Source organism: Manis javanica, chromosome 16, assembly GCF_040802235.1.
Source record: "Manis javanica isolate MJ-LG chromosome 16, MJ_LKY, whole genome shotgun sequence".
Taxonomy (NCBI): domain Eukaryota; kingdom Metazoa; phylum Chordata; class Mammalia; order Pholidota; family Manidae; genus Manis; species Manis javanica.
Genome location: NC_133171.1, coordinates 67,799,758 through 67,806,154, shown reverse-complemented (window position 1 = coordinate 67,806,154; position 6,397 = coordinate 67,799,758). Strand labels below are relative to the sequence as shown.

Here is a 6,397-nt window from a genome sequence, read left to right as displayed (position 1 = left end):
GTTCTTAGTCAAGGAGTTGCTCCACAGCTGAGGAATCCCTGACTTCCTTCATGGAACGGGGGTCTGGGCAGGGCAACGCTGTCTATGCACCGACTGAATCCTATGAAGATGAGCTGTTTCTCTGGTGGTGCCTTTCCTGCTTTTCCAGACACAGACAGTGTTAACATTGCCAAGTTCCTTCTAATTTTTTATTAGCAGTTCCTAGGGAAGATGAAGCCAGATTTGTAAGGAGGGTATACAATGGTTTCCAAGGGAGAGGGAGTTATCTCTGATCTCAATGGAAGAGCAACTCCCAGTTCTGAGTGAATTAATCAGGAGGAGGACAAATGCAGACGGGTTTCACACAGTCCTGTCACAAGAAACTGAGCAAAGGCTGAGGTCAGCTGAAAGGCGAAAATGTTCAAAAAGCACAAGCTCTGAGACATTTGAAGTACATCACATTCCACAGACATGACCATATCCCAGCATTTCTGTGACTATGGGAGCAAATGAAGGTGCAGCTGGTGTACTCTAGCTGAGGGTCCAGCTTCAAGATAGAAATTAAGTACCTAGTGGCAGAATGCAAATGGCAGCACGTTCTTAAAAAGGAAAAGCTTTAAAAAGTGGAGGGAGATGGACACTAGGTTTTCTCAACTCTCCCTTAGAAAGGAAACAAGAAAGTCTGTAGAGGTATCACTGGTGAAACGTACCTAGTCTTTGTCTCAGATCAAGTGAGAAGGCCAAGACTGGTCCACCTCACTCCAGCCTTCCATGAAATTCATCTCTCTATATTAACATAAAGAGGGAACAGAACTCTTCTCAGGGTATTACAGACAAGGAGAGAGTAAGTGGTGTGATTTTGCATAGGCTACTAAATAACACTTAGGTGAAGCCCACTGAGCTATTACAGAGAGAATGGATGTTTCCCTTCTAGTAGAACAGACATGGTCATCAAACCTGCTTTGCCAAGTATATTTAGTTGAATCTCCATTTCAAAGCTGAGGAATCAGTAATTCACAAAAGGAACGAAAAAGAATTAATTAAACTAAATTTAAACCACCTTATAAGTTAGAATACCATGAAATAGCTTGTACAATAATTGCTGGGGTCTTCTCTAGAACTTTAAAATTTTGTCTTTTGATGAGCACTTCTGGCCATCAAATCTACATATTACACCAACTTGGTATCTGTGCCTTGTAGAGGAAATTCGCAGAAGGCTTAAGAGAAAAACAGTACAGGAAGTCCTGCCATCTGAATAAAATAGCACCTGTCAAAACATCAATTTGCATGAAACGGCAAAAGAACATCTAATACTCAGGGCCTGTCAATGAACATCTAAATAATAGTGCTTTTCTCAGCAACTTCTGTGCTTAGGTTTATACTTAAAATACACTTGTCTGGGAACTCAGAAGAGATGAGGGTTGACTTAGTACTGCCATGGTGTTTCACACATTTGAGCTCCAGTTCACGACACACTTAATAGTGCACTTATTACAAATACTGACTTCATGTCATTCTGAACAGACAGGCTAAAAAGAGAGGCATGCATCCTGTATTTGTATAGCACCTCTAATTATGGGTTTGCATCAAAAAGCCAAGAACGGTCATGCCATTCATCTCACTGAGAACCACACAGTCTTGAAGCCTTTGAGAATGAGAAGTACGCCACAGTGTGGGAGAGGATTCCTGTACAGAAAATTACCTCACAGCATTGTAATGTTTCTATTCCCAATCCTTATGAGTTCCTCTAAATAAATCATGATCTAGATCTCCTGGAAAGTTAGTGATACCTGCTCACTGCAGGCTTGTAGACTTCATTTAGCCAGCCAGACAGAATGATACCGAAGTACAGAATACTAGCTCAGTGCTGGAAAGTGTCTACCTTACGCCAGATATGGTGCACTATTAAGTGTGTCGTGAACTGTCGTGAACTGAAATCAAACTGGGTCAAAACCTTCCTCTCGAGAGAAGGATGTAGTGCTATGGAAAGGGAATCCTGGAAATCTCATGGATTGAGTTTTTCAGATTTGTATGGATGAGGGTTAGAGGCATGTGCAGATTTGGGAAAATATTGCACAATTCTTTACTTTTTTCCCCATTCTCAACATAGAGCTACACTTAAATGAAATGCTATGGATGGTTTTACCTCAGTTTTGCATCGTTCTCTGCGATGAACCTATCACCTATTCCCTTTGAGAAATTCATTAATCACATCAAAGTGTTTAAGAGGTTTTCCGACACATATCTTATTTCTTTCCTTCATTTTTATTCTTTTACATTCACTTTGGATACCTTAGACCATTCTAAATAATCCCTCCTCTTAGGTTAGGGATTTAATGATGTGGTAAGAAATTGCAGAGTCACTTGAATTATCACTAAGAGAATGAAGGTAGACAAGTCTGCAACACACACACACACACACACACACACACACACACACACACACACACTCTCTCTCACACAGTTTCCTGTCATATCCAAGCTGCAGGTTTTATCTTTCGGGCCTGCCAGCATTATCAACATCCTATATCCTTTCAACTGTGCTAATGCAGCAAAAACTCCCCCCCACATTTCCAGTGGGGCTCTCAAACTCTTGTGTCACTGTGTCATTTCTAGCTTCTCTGTTGTGTGCACTCCTGAACAAGACTACTTCTTTCTCCACAAAATAAGCACATGGGCAGTGAAGGTCTAAGAACTTTATAAGCAGGAGGAGACTGCATTCGGAGACTAACCACCTGTTAGCCATTTTTAGGAAAGTAACACCACCACCATTTGCTGCTAATATGCTCAAGAACTTGAGTGGGACTGAAACAGGCTAGCTGGCTGAATTTGATATTTCTTTAGAGCTGGGCTTTTCTTTCTGGAACTGCTATTTCATGCTTCAGTTCTGACGCAATGCCAAGGTGCAGGGAAAGTGCCTAGTAAAACTAAGCCTACCAGAACAGTGAGGCTATAGCAGCGAGGTGCTGCCTCTGAGAGAGATGGCACCTCCTTGTTCCAGTCCTCTGGACCCACTGAATAGTTTTAAAAAGCACACCATATTTTTCTACCTATACCTACCACTAAAAATGCAGACATGTGGAACTTGGAGCAGGAAGTGCCCCTAAGTATCAACTCCTCCAGCTGTTGGCAGAAGCATTTCCTAAATCAGTAGAATGTCACTAGAACAGCAGATGGAGCTGTTCTGGCTGAAATGCAGGAAGAGTTGACCTCCCCTGCCCTCTACAGAATCTTCACAAAGCTCTATGGAACTTCTTGGCTGAAGTAGTTTGAAAACTCTTGATCTTGTTCAGTTTCAATCTGGAGGTTTTCAAGTCATGGCTCTGGCCTGAAAAGGTGTTTTTTGTTTGGTTTTCCCATTGCCTTAAACATTTTTAATTTTATTTCCACCATTTAGGGCTGACAGATTTTAACATAAAGGCATGACTTTCAAACTCCTCTTAAAAACCTAGCAGATGAGGAGAGGCTGAGCTTCCAATCCCTCCCAGCCACAATGAACTGAGGCCAGTTGCTGCTTACTGCTCTTTTCACCAGATTGGGGCACTCATTTAGGTCACCTGCCCACCCACTTGGGTTTGGGGCCTCCACACACGCTTATCTGGCCAACTTTATTTTATAGTTGAGGCAATGACATGGCGGGGAAGTGGCAATGGCAGGATGAGAACCTGGGTTTCCTAAATTCAGGTCCGGCATAGCTTTGTGTATATCGGACTTCTCAAACTGGGGGTCCATGGAGTGGACTTCATGATCAGTGACGATATGTCTTGCCAATGGGTTTCAGCCTCGGACAAGTTTACTATGGATTCAGTGAGACCAAGGAATGACAATGGAACATTCTTGGGGTGAAAGGGTTTATAACCAACTTTATTCCCATGGTGACAGGTCAGTCACTAGAATTCCATCCTCTCAGAGCAAGTCTGCATGCAGCAAGCCGGTCTCTGCCTCTGATCCTCTTCGGCCTCCGCAGCCATCTCAGTTTCTGTCCTCAGTGCTGACACCACTCCAGTTCCTGCTCTCCTGCAGCTGTGCAGCTGTGCCACTGTGTCGCCCAGAGCACTGGGTGGAGCTCTTTATAGAGAGTCAATAACAATGTGTTGCCCATACATATGTAGTGAGCAAGCCGACCAGGACCAGGTGAGAGTCCTGGCCATAAGAACCTTTACTTTATCCACATAGTACTTTTTTCTCCAATACACGTATTTGACAGAAATTTAAGAAATTCCACATACATGCAAATAACAGTAGTGTCTGAAGTTTCATAGCCATAAGTGTATTCAGTTCTTTCTACTTTGTTATTAGAAAAGCAGGATTCCTCATGATATGGTACACCTCACTAGTATGCAATTTGGATTATAATGTTAGCCAGATATGTCCCCTGACATATAACAGGTAGACACAGAAAAGACCTTTAAAGCAATGAGTAGTTCTGATTCCTCCAAAGCAGTCTCACAAAGGGATGTACAGTTGGGGGTACAGAAGGAAAGGGTCATAAGAGAGAGCCCCTGGAGACAGCACTGCCTTCTACCCCAGTACAGCAAGAGTAAGAGCTCTGCAGGGAAATGGAAGTTCCCATGGCCAGGATCCTCACCTGCCCTAATCTGCTTGCCCACTGAGCACATGCAGTGCTCGCACATGCAGGCTTGTACGCATGCTGGCAGTGGGTTATTATTGACTGTGTTACTATAGAAAGAGCTCCACCCAGTGCTCTCCCCAGAGGCAGAGAGGCCCCAGAGGCAGAGAGGCCCTGGAGGCAAAGAGGCCCCAGAGGCAGAGAGGCCCTGGGCAAAGAGGCATGGTGGAGGCAAAGGTGGAGGCGGACTGCAGACTTGCCAGACACGGATGTGATTCTAGCGCTCAACCTGCCACAAGAATAAAGTTTGGTAAAAAACCTTCTACCCCCCAATGTTCCATTATCATTATTTGGTCTTACTGAAACCAGAGTGAACTTGCTGGGATCTGATACAACACCCATCCTCAGCAAGACAGCATCTCTATACTCAATTTTGAACAGTGAGTTTAATACACAAGTTATATTGGAAAGTAACTCAGCATCATGGTGAGTAGGCTTGGCTGCCCACTGGGATGGATTCAAATCCCAAAGTCACTATTTACTTCTGGTATTATATTTTTTGGCAAGATCTTTAAGCTCTCTGTGCCTCAGTATAGCCACCTGTAGAACAGGAAGAACAATATTTGTCCTGTAAGGTTATTGTGAGAATTCAGTAAGATAACACCAAGACTCAGTGCCTAGCACATAATGAATACTGAGATATGTTTGCTATTGTTAGCGCAGCAGGTTTATAGATTATAAACCACTCTCATTTCCTTCTATTTTTTTCAACAAAGCTGTGAGATAAACAGGAGGAAGTGTATCCATTTTAACAGATAGGGAAGCTGAAGAGGTTAAGTGATCCATGGTCATGTAGGTAGTAGAGAGAAACCTACTACTTGAGTCCAGGTTTTCCGCTTCAAGATCCCACCTTGTTTCTACTATCCACAATGCCTCTGGGAGCCTTTGAGCAGTAGGAATAATTTTCAATGACTATTCTGAGGGTGAGATGCCAGCATGTGTTCACATAGAAGCAAATCACTTAAAAGTTTGGGCTTCCAAGGGAAGTAGCAGAAGCAGGTGGAAAAACAGAGAGGATTTAGGGATGTGAAAAACTGCAGCATACTTGAGATTTTTTATTTGGGGAAGGAGATAATGCTCAAATGTTGGGCAGCACTCAGGCAGTGGCAGCAGCTTCCATGAGGTAACCAAAGGGCCTTTAAGAGCACTTGGGTGAATTTCTGAGCTTGACCTGCTACTCTCCAGGGTGGACAGAATGCAATTCAAGGGCTAGGCAGAGAACAGAGTGGATTGGGGAGTAAACTCTTTCCGGTCTGAGCAGAAACTCTGCACATTGCTACTGAGTTTAAGCAAGGCAGTAGCCAACATTTCCCATGCAAAGAAAACCTGTTAGATTATGGGATTTTCATTGGTTAAAGCTTCAAGATGTTTTATTAATTTTTTTCCTTTAGGGAAAAGTGTGAACATAGTCCCCAACTACCACAAATTATGCAGTCAAGTTTCCCACATTTGGGGAAATCACAGGGCTCAGCACATCCAGAGTGCAAAGGATAAGCCTCACCCTGGGAAAACCACCTTCATAATCATGGTATCTCCCCTGCCGGGTAAGTATTCAAGGTGTTTTTAAAGATGTTTCCTAAATTACTGCTTTGGATTCCAGAGGTTTTATATTGGAACTAGGCACCGCAGCAAGCTCATTGGAAATAGATGCTGAACAGTCTTGTTTAGGATTAGACTTTGGTCCAAGAGGCAGTAAGAGAAAAGTGGCTCTGGCCTGCAGAGGTGTATTTTCAGTTTTATTAAAAGCCACATGGGAAGGGATCATGGGAAGATGGCGGCATGAGTAGT

The 6,397-nt window shown here is 43.2% G+C and overlaps 1 non-coding gene across 1 annotated transcript; it reads right to left on the bottom strand.

Moving 5' to 3' along the window:
• Nucleotides 1–5,997: 5,997 nt before the first annotated feature.
• Nucleotides 5,998–6,161, bottom strand: LOC118968412 (U1 spliceosomal RNA). The gene has a single exon (XR_005056065.2). It is a non-coding gene; the product is annotated as a U1 spliceosomal RNA (small nuclear RNA).
• Nucleotides 6,162–6,397: the final 236 nt, after the last annotated feature.